The sequence below is a fragment of the Dermacentor albipictus genome, unplaced genomic scaffold (assembly GCF_038994185.2).
Source record: "Dermacentor albipictus isolate Rhodes 1998 colony unplaced genomic scaffold, USDA_Dalb.pri_finalv2 scaffold_11, whole genome shotgun sequence".
In the NCBI taxonomy this organism is placed as follows: Eukaryota; Metazoa; Arthropoda; class Arachnida; order Ixodida; family Ixodidae; genus Dermacentor; species Dermacentor albipictus.
The window spans coordinates 7,123,792-7,140,748 of record NW_027225565.1 but is presented as its reverse complement, the minus strand read 5'-3'; positions in this window follow the sequence as shown (position 1 = coordinate 7,140,748).

Below are 16,957 nucleotides of genomic sequence, written 5' to 3'. Positions count from 1 at the left end.
AGCAGTTCTAGAGCAACTTTCGCGGTGGATATATCTGGAAAACGGTGCCACTCTTAGGATTCGATCAAAATGAATATGCCTTGCAAAAGTGCCGGCGACCATTCTTAAACTAAATATGTGCCGCATAAAGCAGTCCGTTAAAACTTCGTTAGACATTTATTTGGTAATAAGTCATTTAGGGAATTTGATTTCTCGCGCAGATATGCCTCTTCCATTATTCCAGTTGAAGGATTGGAATTGCGTTACAATGACGCAGGCAACTTTAAAAATTTTACATACTCTATTGTCTAAAATATAAACCTGCCATAACGCCCCAAAGCCCATGCAGTTCTTAAGTGAGTCCATTAGGGTTCCGCACTTTTGACATGCGTACCCAGAATTGACTGGCATATATAACGAGGCCTGCTTTTCATTTGCGCTTCTGCGTTCTGTACATGTCATTGTGTGAATGCTGTATTATGCTTCAGCTCGGATGTGTCATAAAAAAAAGAGCGTTGTGGGGTACGTCGCGTTTTATATGAAATCGATGAAACGCTTATATATGTGGGAAGCGCGGACCAGTTATTATGGCATTAATCATTATAAAGATTAGCAATGCTTGTTGTGTCTGAAGGTGTAAATTGAAAGTGTCACAATAAGTGATGTCCGAAGATTTCACCCCTTGTGTTCCGCATGCATCAATCAAAGCTGCTGCAGCACGGGAGGAACGGGGGGGGGGGGGGGGGGGGGCGTCATTTCAGCTTCACTATGATGAGCTGCATATGGGTAATCATATCATGAGAAGCGAACAAACAATAACATCAAGGAAAACATAGGGGAAATTACTTGTACTCACTAACCGAATTAAATAAATAATCGATTATTGGAAATAAATGTGGCTGAAAAACAATGTACCGAAGGTGGGGAACCATCCCAGTCAGTCAGTCAAGAACTTTATTGAAGTCCTGAGGAGTTTCAATCCGTTCGAGAACCCACGCGGGGAACTCCTCCGGCAGAAACCGTAGGCGACACCCAAGTCGGGACGGGAACGTGGTGACGCTCCGCCAGTTCTTGGGCCCTCTGGACGGCCTTGAGTTGGAGTTTGAGGTCCGGGCTTTTGAGGGCTTCTTCCCATTCGGGTTCACTGGAGAGAGGGCCCTTTGGTAACGCGGTACATTGCCATAGCATGTGCGAGAGTGAGCAATAAAGTTCTGGGCAGTCTGGGCAATTTGCCGGGATTTCTGAGTTATAGTGACTTAGAAGGCCTCGTGACGGATACGAGTCCGTTTGTAGCATTCGAAACGCGGCCGCCTGGGCGCGTTCGAGTTTGGCGTGTGGGAGCGGGAATTTGGTTCTGCCTTTCCGATAGTGGGAGGTGATCTCTTGGTAGGTGAGCAGCGGGTCATTAAACTGAATGTCCAGCCCCTCGTAGGCCGTGGGACCGTCGCGGCGGGCAAGTTTTCGCGCACGGTCGTGGGCCGTTTCATTGAGGTTAGCTTTTTGCGGGTGAATGTCTTTCCCCATGTGAGCGGGGAACCAGGAGAGGCACCGTTTGCTCTCTTTTGAGCTCGCTAGTAGTATACGCGCTGCTTCTTTAGATACGTTGCCGCATTCGTAGGCCCGAATTGCGGCACGCGAGTCCGTGAAGACAGGAATGTGGGGTCTGCCATGGCGATGGCTACGGCTATTTGTTCCGCTTTAGCGCTGGTGCTCGTTTTAACCGATGCGGATGATCGTAGCGTTCCGTTGCCGTCCACGACCGCTATTGCGAAAGTGGATGTGCTGCCGTACTGGGCCGCGTCCACAAATGCGGTGGCTTCACGATCCCCGTCGATGCGGTCGAGAATCGCGCGGGCGCGGGCCCGGCGCCTACCCACGTTGTGTTGTGGGTGGACGTTTCTGGGAAACGGTGAGACTTTGTATTTGTCTCTAATTTCGCTCGGTAGGGTAACCGCGTGCTCGAGATAGGGAGACGGGGAGACATTGGCGTCATTTAGGATTAGCCTACCGGCTTTGGACGAGGATAGGCGGAGTATTTGCGCCATAGTCTGAGCCTCGATCACTTCGTCGATGTTGTTGTGCATACCTAGCTGGTCAACCTTTGCTGTACTTGCTCTTTGTGGAATTCCCAAGACCTGTTTGATGCTTTTGCGCATGAGTGTGTTTAGCTTCGTCTTTTCTAGTTTCGTTCAGTTGTGGGCAGAGGCGACGTAATTAATGTGACTCATAAGGAACGCGTGGTATACGCGCAGAAGGTTATCTTCGCGGAGACCCTTCCTGCGCCCCGAGACTCTGTGGATGAGTCTGATCATGTTTTCGGTTTTGGCAGTTAAGTGTTTGATCGTGTGTCCGTGGCATCCGGTGGATTCGATTAGGAGCCCAAGAATGCGTATGTGGTTGACTCGCGGAATCTGTTGTCCGTCTCTTGTGTGTAGTGCGAGCGGAAGTTCGTCTAGAGGTGTTAGGTGGCGGACTCCTTGGCAAGACTTGCGAAATAGTAATAGTTCCGATTTCTTTGAGGATAGTTTCATTCCTGTGTTTAGAAGGTACTCTTCCGTGGCATCAAGGGCAGACTGTAATGCCTGCTCCATGTCTCCCAGGGAGCCTCCCGGGCTCCAGATGGTAATGTCATCTGCGTATAGTGCGCAGTTTACGTTTGGGATGTGTCGTAGTTTGTCTGCAAGTCCCTTCATCACTATATTAAATAGTAATGGAGAGATGACTGAGCCTTGTGGTGTTCCGACGGAGCCCAGCGCGTAGGGGTCCGACTTAAGGTGCGAGACTCGCAGTCGGGCTTCTCTGTCTTTTAGGAAGGAGCGTACGTACTCCTGAAATCTCTGGCCGAGGCCGAGGCCTGCCACAGACTCCAGTACGAAGCGATGCGAGACGGTATCGAATGCTTTCGTGAGATCGAGGGCGAGGATGCCTCGAACGTCTCTTGTTTTAACGTCGAAGATCTGTCTCTTTAGGAGTAACATCACGTCTTGGGTGGATAGGTGGGGTCGAAACCCTACCATGTTGTGTGGTAGGAGTTCGTGTTCTTCAATGTAGCGTGACACTCGGTTTTGAATTACGTGCTCGGCTACTTTACCCACGCATGACGTAAGAGAGATAGGTCGTAAGTTGTCGAGGTTAAGTGGTTTGCCGGGTTTTCGTATGAGGACCACCGTGGCAGTGCGCCATTGCGTTGGTACCTCTCCTGTTTCCCACACGTGGTTGATGTCTTTCGTCAGCAATGTAATGGCTTGGTCGTCTAGGTTGCGCAACAGTCGGTTGGTTACACCGTCGGGTCCTGAAGCAGACCTGCTGTTTAGATTGTGTAGCGCCTCTCGGACTTCTGCTTCCGTGAAGGCAGCGTCTAGTTCGGGAGTGGTTTCGCACTTTATGATCGGGTAATCATTGGGGTGAGCGACGCCTAGCGGAAGATACCGTTTGGCAATTTTTTCCAAGAAGGACTCTTCCGTTCCCCCTTTCCCTTTATGTGAGTGTAGAAGTCGGTCTAGCGCGTGACTTTGATTATCCTTCGTTTGGCTGTCGTCTAACATGCGTTTCAGGAGGTTCCACTTACCTCCTGTCCGCATGCGGCCGTCTACTGCCGAACAGAGTTCGTGCCATTGGAGTCTTGTGAGCTCCGTACAGTATTCGTCTATGTCTCGGTTGAGGATCGCGATGCGTTTGCGCAGGCGTCTGTTGAGACGCTGCTTTCTCCATCGCGCAAGTATTGAAGCCTTGGCCTCGAGTAAGTGTGCGAGGTGAGGGTCAACCCTTGGGACTTCCAGTTCCATCTCTATGGTTTTCGTGGCTCTGGTAACGTCGCCCTTTATCGCAGAGAGGAGTTCCGCGAAGGAGTCATACGTATTCGTATCCTCTTTCCGTAACTTACGGAAGGTATCCCAGTCTGTGAGGGTGAAAGTTCGGGGTGGGGCCGTCGTGTTCGGTATTTCTGTGCGTATGACGAAGTGATCGCTGCCCAGGTTCTCTTGCGTGTTCGTTCATGTGTAGTTTGCAACATTTCGGAGTAACGTGAGGTCTGGCGTAGTATTGCGCTGCGTCGACGTACCCAATCTGGTGGGGAAACTGTGGTCCGTCACCAGGGTGAGGGACAGGTCGTCTATTGCGCGCGAGAGGTTGTTGCCGCTAGGCTTGATTATGGGGTAACCCCACGACGTGTGGGGGGGCGTTGAAATCACCTGCTATAATGAGCGGTGAGTTTCGTGCCAATGACGTGGCTTTAGTGAGGATCGCGTGGAAGGATTGGTTGTAGTGCGCGGGGGAACTATAGACGTTTAGTACAAAAACACTTTGTTTTAAGAATCGGTTAGGGACGAGCTCGATTAGGATCGCCTCGATGCGACTGTTTTTTGGTGGGACGTCGTGAACGATGTGCGCGAGCTTTCTACTAACGAGCGTGGCGATGCCTCTCCTGGCGTCCCCTTCTCTTTTTGAGACGGTGCAGTACCCTGAGAGCGTGAGGGTTGCGCATAGGGTTTCCTGTAATAGTATTACGTGCGGTCTTTGGGGTTGAATTTTGAGGTACTGTTGCAGCGAGGATTTGCGTTTCGCGTAGCTAGCGCAATTCCACTGCCAAATTTCTAAAGTATCCCGTGTCGTGTTAGCCATGATGGTTTTCTGAGGAATTTATTGGCGCCGAAGGCTGCGTAGTCGTGTCCATTTGTTGTGGCTGGCTAGCTTTGTTTTTAATTTTTATGGCGACTTTGTTTTCGACAACCTCTACACGATTTGCTAGGGTACGAATACTTTGTAGGTTCTCTCGCGTGAGGCGCAGAATTTCATCTAGGGTGTCTTGCGGTACATTACACTCTTCTTCCGTCTCTGGGAGCGGAGGTGGTTTGCGTTTCGCCGTGCTTACTTTTACATTTGTCTCCTGGGGGGGTGCTGGTTTGGGAGATTTAAGGTTTTGAATCTCCTGTTTCGCGTCATTAAGCTGCGCTGTAAGCACTTGTATGGTCGCTCGGAGACCCGCTAGTTCCTGTCGTAGGGCTGTGACTATCTCGCTCTCATGCTCGGGCAATGAAGACCGCGTTTCCTGTTTCATAGATGAGGCGTCCTGTTGCTGCTGCTGGTGGTGTTTCCCTCGCACTCGGTCGGCCCACGTCAGTTCGGTGTGGCCGGATGTAGGGCGCCCCCTGGAGCGGGAGCGGCTGTTGCGTCGTCCCCTGGAGCGGGAGCGGCTGCTGCAGAGGGCGCTGCGGCGCTCGGGTGTCGGCGTGACTGAGCGACTCCTTGTGGTCGCTACGGGAATTCCCGAGGTGGCGCTCGAATCGCGGTGACTGGCGCCGCTCGGTCATCGGGAGCGGTTGCGGCCGCGTTGGTTGCGTCTGCGGCGGCGTCTCTGTCGCACGATGTAAGGGACTTGAAACTTGTGTTTGCAGTCCTTGTCGGCGGTGGGGTGTGGTCCACCACACAGAGTGCAGTGAGGAGTACACTGGTGATCTTCTGGTGGTGTTTTGAGGCCACACTTACGGCACCACGTGGTGCTGGGGTTAGGACAGACATCCGCGCGGTGACCAATGTTGCCACAGTTGTAGCAAATTTCCGTGTGCCTGCGAAAGAGCGTGCATCGAACAATGCTTGCTCCGCAGTAGATGTAACTTGGTACTTGCATTCCTTGGAAAAGGATTGTCACGGCTGTGGTGTTCTTGATTCTCTTCACCTCCAAGGCGTTGGGGTTGCGCTTCGTGACGATCAGTTCTCGGAGTTGGGAGTCGTTGAGCTCGAGGTCAATGCCTCGGACTACGCCTTTGCAGGTATTATCGGGTGGGGCCGGGTATACCGCGACCCGATACGTAGAGTCTTTCATGCGAATCTGTTGCACCGTGGCGTATGCTCTTGCGTTACGTTCGCTGGGGGTGCAGATGATGAAGATATTCTGAGTAACGTTGGGGCATATGGAGTCTTCCGTGAGGTCTTGAGGAGTCAGGGCTGCCGCCATTGCCAGGGCTTGCTCAACCTGCACTGGTGTGTATTTGGCCACGTTGAGACCATCTCGGGGCCTTACGATGATACGGAACGTGTCCCTCGGTAGCTGAGGGAGTCTCGAGGTGGCGACGAGGCGCTGGTATGCGCTGTTCGGGCCGGCGGTGCGATCGCCGTCCCTTCGTCTGCCACGTGTACATGACGAACTTGCTCCGTGGGGTTGACTGGCCTTGCCCTTGCGTGGTTTGCGGTTATATGCCGCGATCCAGCCCGGGTCATTCGCGTCTTCCGGCGATATCGTCTCACCGGGGACGATTTCCATGTCGGTAGTGAGTGACTTGCGTTGGTCGCCCTAGGCCTACCTGCCTTTGCACGCCGAGGTTGAAAATTCCAACGCAGAAAATGTTGAGAAAGGGTCCACCCACCGAAATGAATCCGGTATCCACGGAATCCGTGTAACGTGCTGCCTTCGTTGGTGCGCAATTAACTTCGATTTGGGCTGAATAACCTCGTGAAAAAATTGATGATATCGGGAGCCGATGTATGCTTGTCCGCACTAGTCGGCGCCCCACTACCAATCACCACATTCTCGAATATTAATGTTTTACTACTAGAACTAATCCTGGGAGTCTTAGCCAGCGCCACAACTCACCAGCCTTGGCGGCGTATGTGGCACACCCTAGAGGCGTCACGAGCACGTGATCTTTTCGGGTGAAGACAACGCATGCTACCTTAAGGCATCAATGTTGCCGGATTCAAGACGCTTGTTATGTAACAAACGAGAATTACTAATTAGGAATTATGTCTCTTTAGTTCAATCAGTAAGTACAAGCAATTTTTTTACGTTTTCCTTGGTGTGATTGTTTGGTGGTTTCTTATGATCTGATTATTCAAAATCAGTCGCCTCGGTTAACCGCCTTTCTTCTCGTTTATTACATAACAAAAGTCTCGACTCTCCAAGCCAACATTGAAGGCAATATTGATGCATTCAGGCAGCACGTGTTGGTTTATAGACTAGTTGCCTTCACGCAAAAAAGATCACGTACTCGTGACTCTTGGAACAGAAAGGATGTGCCACATCCGCCTCCAAGGTTTGCGAGTTGTGACGCTGGCTAAGACTCCCAGGATTAGTTCTATTAGTAAAATATAAATTGCCAACACAATGCGTTGGCGAGCTAGTTGGTACGAATCCATGAATACTTTGTTTAGCGCAAAACAACTGACACAAGCTCCAAGCCGAAGAGGTCACTGCCACGTATCGCCTGGCGGCCATCTGGCCTTCCTGACGAGCCCATGAATTAGCTCCCCACTCTGACGAATAAAGTTGTCTCTCTTGCACTCTGATCAGAATACACATAGGTGCCTTCAGCCTTGTCCGCTTTCGGCGTCTTTCGGATCTTGCGAATCCGCGCGGCGTAAATTCAATATAAACACTGGCGGTCGTCTGGCCATTGCTGCTGCGTATCCCTCTCATTCGCCGAATAATTGTGCACGTTTTTAAGCAGGTAATTGTGCTTTTTTTTTTGTGGACAACAAATCACGGCTTTATAATTGGGGGACATGTCAACAAGCCACAAGTTTTATGGTAAGACAGTGGTTTTATGGTAGGTATTTGTAAACGGGAACGCTTTGTCTATTGAATCTGCGGAAATCACAGCCTCAAATATTCTAAATCACCGTGTGACTGAAACCACGTGGCAAAGAAACACGTCACCTCCAATGCTCGACTTCTTGGCAAACCCTGGACCGCTTGTTTCGAATATCGAAATAATTCCCGGTATATTGCCATCATAATTTGTTGTTGCGCATGGATTGCAGTTCGCCGCCAAAGCACCTTATATAGGTTACCCAGGAAGGTTTATCTTTATGATAATGAACACAATGCACCAATAAAATGCGAACTTACCCTGTATTTGCCTAAGTACTTGAATACAGAGTATTACAGAGATTGCGATGGCATGTGACTGCTCTGACAACTAAATTCATTGCGTTCATAAACGATTTTGTCCCTTCTAAAGTGATAACACGAAAAAAGCGTCAAGACAAGCCTTGCAAGAATAACGATGCTAGAAAGCTAATTAAAACGACATTGCGATCGTTTTTCTTACAGGAGAAGTCAGAAGCCACGGGTGCATGAAATCATGAGGAGACTTAATTAGGAGATTGACGCAAAGTTAAGGTTACTTAAAAAAAAAAGGCTTTTTCGATTCACATGGCTTAACACTTCAGACAACACGATGGAGTGGTGAAAATTTTTGAAGAATAGTTGCCGGGAGCAGGAATATATTTCGAGGTTACAGTCAGATAGTACTACATACAGTAGCAGACAACTATAAGAAGGCGTGCTGTTTAATTTGTTATTTTCCGTCTGTGTTCACACACCCCTACGATGGCTCAGTACTGCATTACACGGAATTAAGGCTGGAGCATATATCTGAAGTTCACTTTAACTATAACAGTGTCGTAAAAAACTTAGAGCGCTTAAATGGAGGCCTAATTCCAGCCACAGTTAATTTACCCGTTGCTTTCCGTGGCTTTAATGTCAGGTGGCTTTATATCGCCATATATATACATACATACATATATATATATATATATATATATATATATATATATATATATATATATATATATATATATATATATATATATATATATATATATATATATACATATATATATATATATATATTTACATATATATATATATATATATATATATATATATATATATATATATATATATATATATATATATATATATATATATATATATATATAATCATTCAAGTGTGCAAACTAGGTTGTTTGCGGACCACTGTGTGCTTGTTAGAGCAATCACTTCAACAGATGATCAAATTGATTTAAATACTTGTCTCGCTGGCATCATTAATTGGTGGAAATTGCGTCGCATGCGGCTTAACGTTGAAAAGACGTCTTTCTTAACCTTTAGCAACACGGTAGGTTCGTTGCCTTTGCGGGAAGAAACAAAATATAAGTATTTCGGTGTCGAAATTACTAACAATTTATCATGGAATTTACACATTGATAATATGTGTTCTTCAGCCTTGCGTAAATTATATTTTTTGCGACATAAACCTAGAAATTCCCACACCTAACGTATACATACTTGCTTATTATTTCTTAATTAGACCGAAACTTGTATATGCATAAGTTGTTTGGGACCCGTTTACTATACAAAATATTAAATGTCTCTAAAGGGTACAGAAGACAGCCGGGCGATTAATATGTTCAAAATTCTCACGATATGGAATCACCGTCACAAGTAATGCGTGATAATGGCACCGAAATCCTTGAGCAGTGAAGCAAGTGAAGCTTAAGAATTCGATTCTTTCCAATTGCTTTTGAATGTAGATTTACCAATTATTCCTGCATCCTATCTATCTAGTTCAACGTCTAGGCTTACTCGACACATTTTGCACGGACGGGTGTGTTAGGGTAGTCTGTTTTCCCCCGAACTATAACAGACTGGAATAACTCGTTGTTGCCTGTTTAAATTGATTGATGCGTTATATTATTGTTGTGTGTAGCCACCCTGCTTGGACCTGAACTAGGTCTGCAGTATGAAATAAATGATATATATATATATATATATAATATATATATATACATATATATATATATATATAAATATATATATATATATATATATATATATATATATATATATATATATATATATATATATTTATATATATATATATATATGTATATATATATATATATATATATATATATATATATATATATATATATATATATATATATATATATATATATATATATATATATATATTCAGCGAACCCATTCAAATAACTTTGAAAGTTGACAGCGGCAGATATCACAATTCTAGTTGATGAGATGGTCTACTCGAAGCGGTGGACAATCTTCGCACAAACTATTGCGATGCAAAATCAGCTAATTAATAAAAATTCACTAATTATGATTTTAACTAATTACGTTATGGCGCATATTACAGTTTACAAATTCTAGCCGTGGAGATCGCAAGGCGGATCCACTTGGGACAGAATTTTCAAGACGACAGCGGTTTCGAGAGATAAATTCCCGAACTTCGCGAAGAAATGCATTGTCATTCCAGTTAATTTGTTCAGAAAACGTCGTTTCATGCACTGAGGCACACAAGTAACTGGAACGCCAATGCGTGTCTACGCAAAGTTTGGGATTTTATATCTCCGAACTGGTGTCAAGCTCAGAATTCGTTTAAGCGGATCCGCCTTGCTAAATCCACTGCTAGAATTTGTAAACTGCAATATGGGCCATAAGATAATTAGCTTAGAGAGTTAATTTGTGACTTCTCACTAATTAGTCTATTTTGCATTTCAATTCTTCATGCAAACAGTGTCCGCCACTTCGAGTACACCGGCTATAAACTACAATTGAGCTATCTGCCGCAGGGAACATTTAAACTATTTTAAAAGTGTTCGCTGAAACATCCTGTATATATATATATATATATTATATATATATATATATATATATATTATATATATATATATATATATATATATATATATATATATATATATATATATATATATATGGGTAAACGTCAAACGGTGCAAGAAATAATAATAATAATAGTTGGGGTTTTACGTGCCAAAACCACTTTCTGATTATGAGGCACGCCGGAATGGAGGACTCCGGAAATTTTGACCACCTGGGGTTCTTTAACGTGCACCTAAATCTAAGCACACGGGTGTTTTCGCATTTCGCCCCTATCGAAATGCGGCCGCCATGGCCGGGATTCGATCCCGCGACCCAACACTCAGCAGCCCAACACCATAGCCACTGAGCAACCACGGCGGGTGGTGCAAGAAAGCGACGACAGAGTAATACCTTCATTCCTTTTTTTTTATCTTGGACGCAGCATCGTGAGAAACCGCGCTAAATGACTGCCAGTGCAATTATTAAACGTCTCGGTGTACTCGTACAGACCTCAGATCAGCTAACAACGCACGGGCGTGCTGTCTGAGATACCATTCGCCCCTTCTACTGACACGCCAATTTCGAGCGTGTCAGTAGATTACCCGAGATTACCCACGAATGCACGCAAAGTGGCCGCGTGACTGGCCGCTCGAGGCACTTTGCGTGTATTCGCGCGCTTCTTTCAGGCTCGGAAAAACTCTTCTTTTATAGCACGTATTGAGAAACCGAAAGCTCTAGTGGAGGCTTTTCGTGTTCTACTACATGTTTCTCACTGACGCTTTTCATTTAAATATAACATTTGAGAACCTGATCAAGTAATTAAGAGTAACTATGTGATTAGGCGGAATGGAAAGAATAATCTGAGTACCTCCATGCGACGCCGAACAGCATTACTGCGGTTCGGTCCAGCTTCATGGCATTCGCGTATTTTTAAACCTTCGTGCATGATAGTTGGGACACCTTGCTGTTTACCTGCTGCACAGATTCATTCGTGAAGAAATGCTGAACAATGCTCACTGGAGGCAGCAGGCCGGCTGCTTTTCTATATGCTCTACTAACCGATACCCTCTCCGGGACAGACCACATTGCAGCCATCTGTGCAAAAGCTTCAAGGACTTTAGGTTACCTACTTCGTAATCTGGGTAATTCATCTTCCAACATCCACAAATTGGCCTATCAGCCATTTGTTCGTCCACCAGCTCGAGTATGCATAATCCATTTCGTCCCCACATCCTACCTACCTAACCGATATGCTTGAATCAGTCCAGAACCGAGGGGCCCGTTTCATCTGACGTAGTTATAGCCACCAATCCAGCGTAACGCAAATCAAACTCGATCATTTCCTCCAGCTTATCGTTCTTCGCCGTAAAATCGCTCTGGTGTCCTTGTTTCACAAATATGTTTATAATGCCACACAATCCGCACTGCATATCCAGATCGCGTCAAACACGTCTCACCGAATTAATAACTAACGTTTCGCGCTCATATACCGCTACGACACATGCTTTTAACTTGTCCGCACTCCTTACGGCCATTCGCTTGTGGAACAATCTTTCTGATAACAATGATTCCGAGTCAGATAAAAAAAAAATTCGTCATCCCCTACAAGAGCATTTTTCATAATAGTACACACAAACCATGTTATCTTGTTTCTAGTACTTGGCAATGTGCTTCTAACTTCTTGCGATGTTTTTATTTATATTAATGCATTGCTATCTCGCTCTTATCAATGGGTATTTTATGCTGCGTCACGTGTTCCTTGTATGCCCTGTATATATTATTGCTTCTTTGCATCTTTTTCCCGAAATATCCCTTGAATCATTGTATTCCTTGATCTGTTCAATTTTTCTGTATTGTACTTTCTAGTATTAGTGCCTTACGTTAACTTTACTCGTGTTTTTTCCTTGAAGTGTGCCTTGGTGGCATTTCATTACTTCAGTTTTTCCTTTTGCATGTTTTGATCTTTCTAACCATGTTGAAAAGCCCTGCGTTGGTACGTAACTTTTGTACCAGACTTCACAAGGCTCCTTACTCTTCCATTTTATGTTTGATTTTGTAACCTCCTTACACATTGCACCCATAGAGCCTGTAATATATTTTAAATAAATAAATAGGAGGAGCCGACAAAAAAATATCTTTCCAAAGTGTTCTGGAACTTGTGCTCCGTGAACACCGGCATTACACACCAATGATTACAGCGTTATATGCCGCACGTCCGTGCCATACAACATGTTAAGGGGACACATGAGAGCCATATGGCGTCATGAAAAAAAACATCTTTGGGGCCAACTAAGCAATTGTTGCGTGTGATTGCGAGAGTATAACGTGACGCTGATGTATGCCGCCGAGTTTAATGCAGCGGCAAAATTTTGCTGAGTTTAGCGTTGCTGCGTTATGTTTCCGAGGGTAATGTTGCTGCCTATGAGGTCGCAACAATTGCAAGATGACAAACAGGCCGTAGTGCGATCTCTCAGGTGAGTTCTACTTAAACTATAGTGTTTCACTTGCGTTGAGTGTTATTTCTCGATGACTACACTTGGCCGAGCGATGCCAGTATTTTTTTCCGATCCGGCACCATAGTGTCGGCACTACATTTCTTCATCGGGTGCGTAGGCGAACTCCACCTCATACTACGGGGGGATGTCGTAGTCGTCGTCATCCGAGGGGCACCTGAAGCACGTTGCATCTTATTCGTCCATGGCGTCTGCGGGATCCCGACAACGCGAAAGGCAGAGCGAGTTGCTGTAGCTCGCCTCCGAGGTAAATACAGCTGGTAGCGAAGCAACCATAGGAGCCTATACGTTCAAAAACATGGCGGTTCATCTGCGATGTATGGATGGATGGACGGATGGTTGCCGTGAGTATGTCCTTTGGAACGGAGTGGTGGGTTGCGCCACCGAGCTCTTATTATATTGCCTAATGTCCTGCCTTTTTTTTTAAAAAAAAAGGAAAGGAGAAAAAAAATCACGATGAATTCCCTTAACCAATGTTGCTGAACCCCTATTGTAAACTTTGTTTTTGCGTGCCTCGGTTGTTTGCCGTTTGCCTACTTTATATTCACCAATCTTCCAATCGCCGCTTACTAATCTCTCCTGCGCACATATTTACGTTACCCCTGCTCTCGCTAAATCCATGTTCTTCAAAGAGGCCTGAGATGCCTAAATCGACCGCTGGACAGATATCTTCACATTCTAATAAAACGTGCTCCATCGTTTCCCCAGCTTTACCGGAACAGCCACATGCGTCTACTTCTTTCTTATATCTCGCTTTATAAGTGCGTGTTCTAACGCATCCCGCTCTCGCTTCGAAAAGTAAGAGCTTCCCTTGAGTTATCATGAAATGTTCCTTTTCCGATTTCGTTTTTTTCCTCCGAAGTAGTTACTCATGGCAGGTTTCTTTTCCAATGCCGCCACCCATGAGATTATCTCAGTCTCTCTGACTTTCCGCTTGATGTTCTTTGTTGCCATGTTGCTCACCATACAGGTCGCATACTTGCTGGAAAGCTTCCTAGTTCTGTTCCTGCACTGTGAATCCATGTTTCTGCTTTTTTTGTACAAATACCTGAAAACCTTCCCAGCCCATTTAACTTTTCTCCATATTAGTCAGTAGTTATTCATAATCAATTTTACGTTCAGGTTCTCTCACTTCAAAGCTTGGCCAGCCCGTATCACCCTGCACAGCTTCATTTGTAGTGTTCCCATGAGCGCCCAATGCGAGGCGTCCCTCTGACCTTTGGTTGCCATCGAGTCCTGATTGTACCTCTGATTTCAAGCTAACAACCGCATTTTCTAATGTAAGTCCTGGAACCACCAAATCTTTTCATATACCCCGGAGCACCTCCTACCTATTGTATCCCCATAGGACTCCGTGTTTCATTCCGGCACGGTCGCACCGGAATGAATATGTGGCTGACAAACCCCTTTGTCTTCATGCTCCAGGCGCTTCCTGTATTCTTGGTGGCTGGACCGAGTGCCCTCGTCGTCTCCCGTCCAGTCCACATCGACGAGCCTCAAAGCAGTGACCACGCGTTCACGGACGATAACTGGGCTGCGCGACAACGTCTGCGCAACGACGTTCAGGCTTCCGTTCCGTTCCGTTTGGATCACCACTTCTTCATGGCTGCAGCGACATCGGCAACCTTATCGACATCAACCGCTTTAAATAGCAGCTGCTTCCACGAGTACAGCATTGGGCACGGTCGCACCGGAATGAATATGTGGCTGACAAACCCCTTTGTCTTCATGCTCCAGGCGCTTCCTGTATTCTTGGTGGCTGGACCGAGTGCCCTCGTCGTCTCCCGTCCAGTCCACATCGACGAGCCTCAAAGCAGTGACCACGCGTTCACGGACGATAACTGGGCGATAACCGCATTTTCTAATGTAAGTCCTGGAACCACCAAGTCTTTTCATATACCCCGGAGCACCTCCTACCTATTGTATCCCCATAGGACTCCGTGTTTCATTAAAGACGTATTTCTCTTCCCGTTTGCTGTAATTTTTTCCTGCGTTTCTAGATATCTATCTGGAAATGGTTATATACAGCACATGGTATATGTTTTATACATATACCAAGGTATTTATTTACGTTCTTTTTCCCGAGGTATTTCCTGGCCCCGCATTGACACAGTCTGTTCACTATTTTCATTGAATTCCACAACACCTCGTTTTTAACGCTACATTTCTGACCTAAATTCTCGCTTTCCTGTCCACCGATATTAACTAGAAGTTGCATATCACTTTGCTTGTTAGCTAGCAACACAATGTCATCCGCATAAAACAAACCTGGAAGCTACTGCTCTACTGCTATACCCGCCTGTTTGCATGAGAGATCAAACCCGATATTACTTCCCTCTAGCGCCCTTTCCATCCTCACCAGGCCACCCTCGCCTCTGTCCCTTGCTGATATCAACTTCCTCCTCGATCCTCATCCTTTTCCATTCACGCAAACATCGATTTCTAGGTAAAGCTCTCTCAAAACATGTATGCAGTTATCGCCCAAGCCTTCCCATTCCAGAATTTCCCACAAAATTTTGCGGTCTACCTTTTCATACGCTCATATAATGTCTATAAAGGCCACGTATAACGGTGTCATTTCTACTTGTTTCTTCCACTCATTTCATTTCTAATAACTTATCGAGACGCTTCATTATTCTGAAGCCATTCTGAATTTCTCCTAAAATGCTGCTATTCTCTGCCATGCTTGCAGCTTTAATTTAATTGCCTGGATTGCTAACCCATATATTACCAATGTAATGGTGAACCGTCTATTTGAGTGAATTCCATCTTCGTCTGGCTTACCTTAATAAATTAAATGATGGCGTAAACCTTGTGTCGTTTTTCTGCCGCGGCTTTCTGACGATGGCGAGGGTGGCTGAATGAGCCAAGTAATCCTCTCGCAATAAAAAAGAAAACAGAAAAAAAACTTGAGGCATTTACGTTCCCAACCCGATCGACAAATGATGATCACATTAAAGTTTTATGGAATTTTTAAACATAGCCTGTTGCAGATAACGTACCTCTAGTCATTCAGCTTGATTACTCAGAGAGACAGAGATTCCCTGCACGAGAAATGGAAAGCTGATCTCCCGGCGGTATAAGTTTCGATGTATACAATATTGCAAACGCAGCTCTAAAATAGATGAAAACAAAAGTCAAGCTCGAAGTATACATAATCGGTAATGTTGTATAATGGGGACACAGAAAGTTGCAAGTTAACTTTAACGACTATATACAAACAGAAACCGTGCTAACCCCAAAGGTGCACTATCTACTACTGGCCGCAGCAGTCGCTATTCGACGGGGCAAAGTGCAAAAACGTGCGTTTACTCTGCATTGTGTGCACGTTAAAGAACACTACAACGTGCCACATAATCACATCATAGTTCTTGCGCTTAAAACCCGTGAATTTAATTTTAGAACGCAGCTCTTAGGCGTTCGTTCCTACGGTGAGCGTCAGCGTCACGGAGCGAACAAGCACATTGAAAGATGAATAAGGGTGACAGCGAAGAGAGCGCAAGAAGGAAAGCGGCGGAGGAGGGCATGGTGAAAGCGGAACAATAAACGCGTAGTTCCTCGCAAGACGCGCTCTGCGGCGACGATGACAACGCGATGGCGCCGCACTAGCGTGCGTCGTCTGGCAAGTCAGTCTGCGACGGCTGCTGTGAATCGCGCCTGTGCGTTACCTACCTGCTGCCTCTCGCGATCGCCCGATTAGGGACGCAGTCGCGCTACGTTTCGCTCCCTTTGAGACATGCCACATGAAACAGATTGCCCGCGCGAGCCAGTATATCGCGAAATCAATACACGTATAGAGCTGCACTCAAATTTCACATTAGGGAGCATCGTAATCTTTGGTGAAATTGTAATACACAAACACCTTCTCCATCGCATCAAAGATAAGAGAGAAACTCTGAGAGTCAGTGAGCACACTTATTTTTATCTCGAACCGTCGCTCTCTCATTTGGTCCACTCTACGCGACTGTCACGCGAAATTGTGCAATATATGTAAATTGAGGCACATCATATTAACATGATAAGCTAGCTAGTCCGACTATACCTTGAATCTCAAACTTAC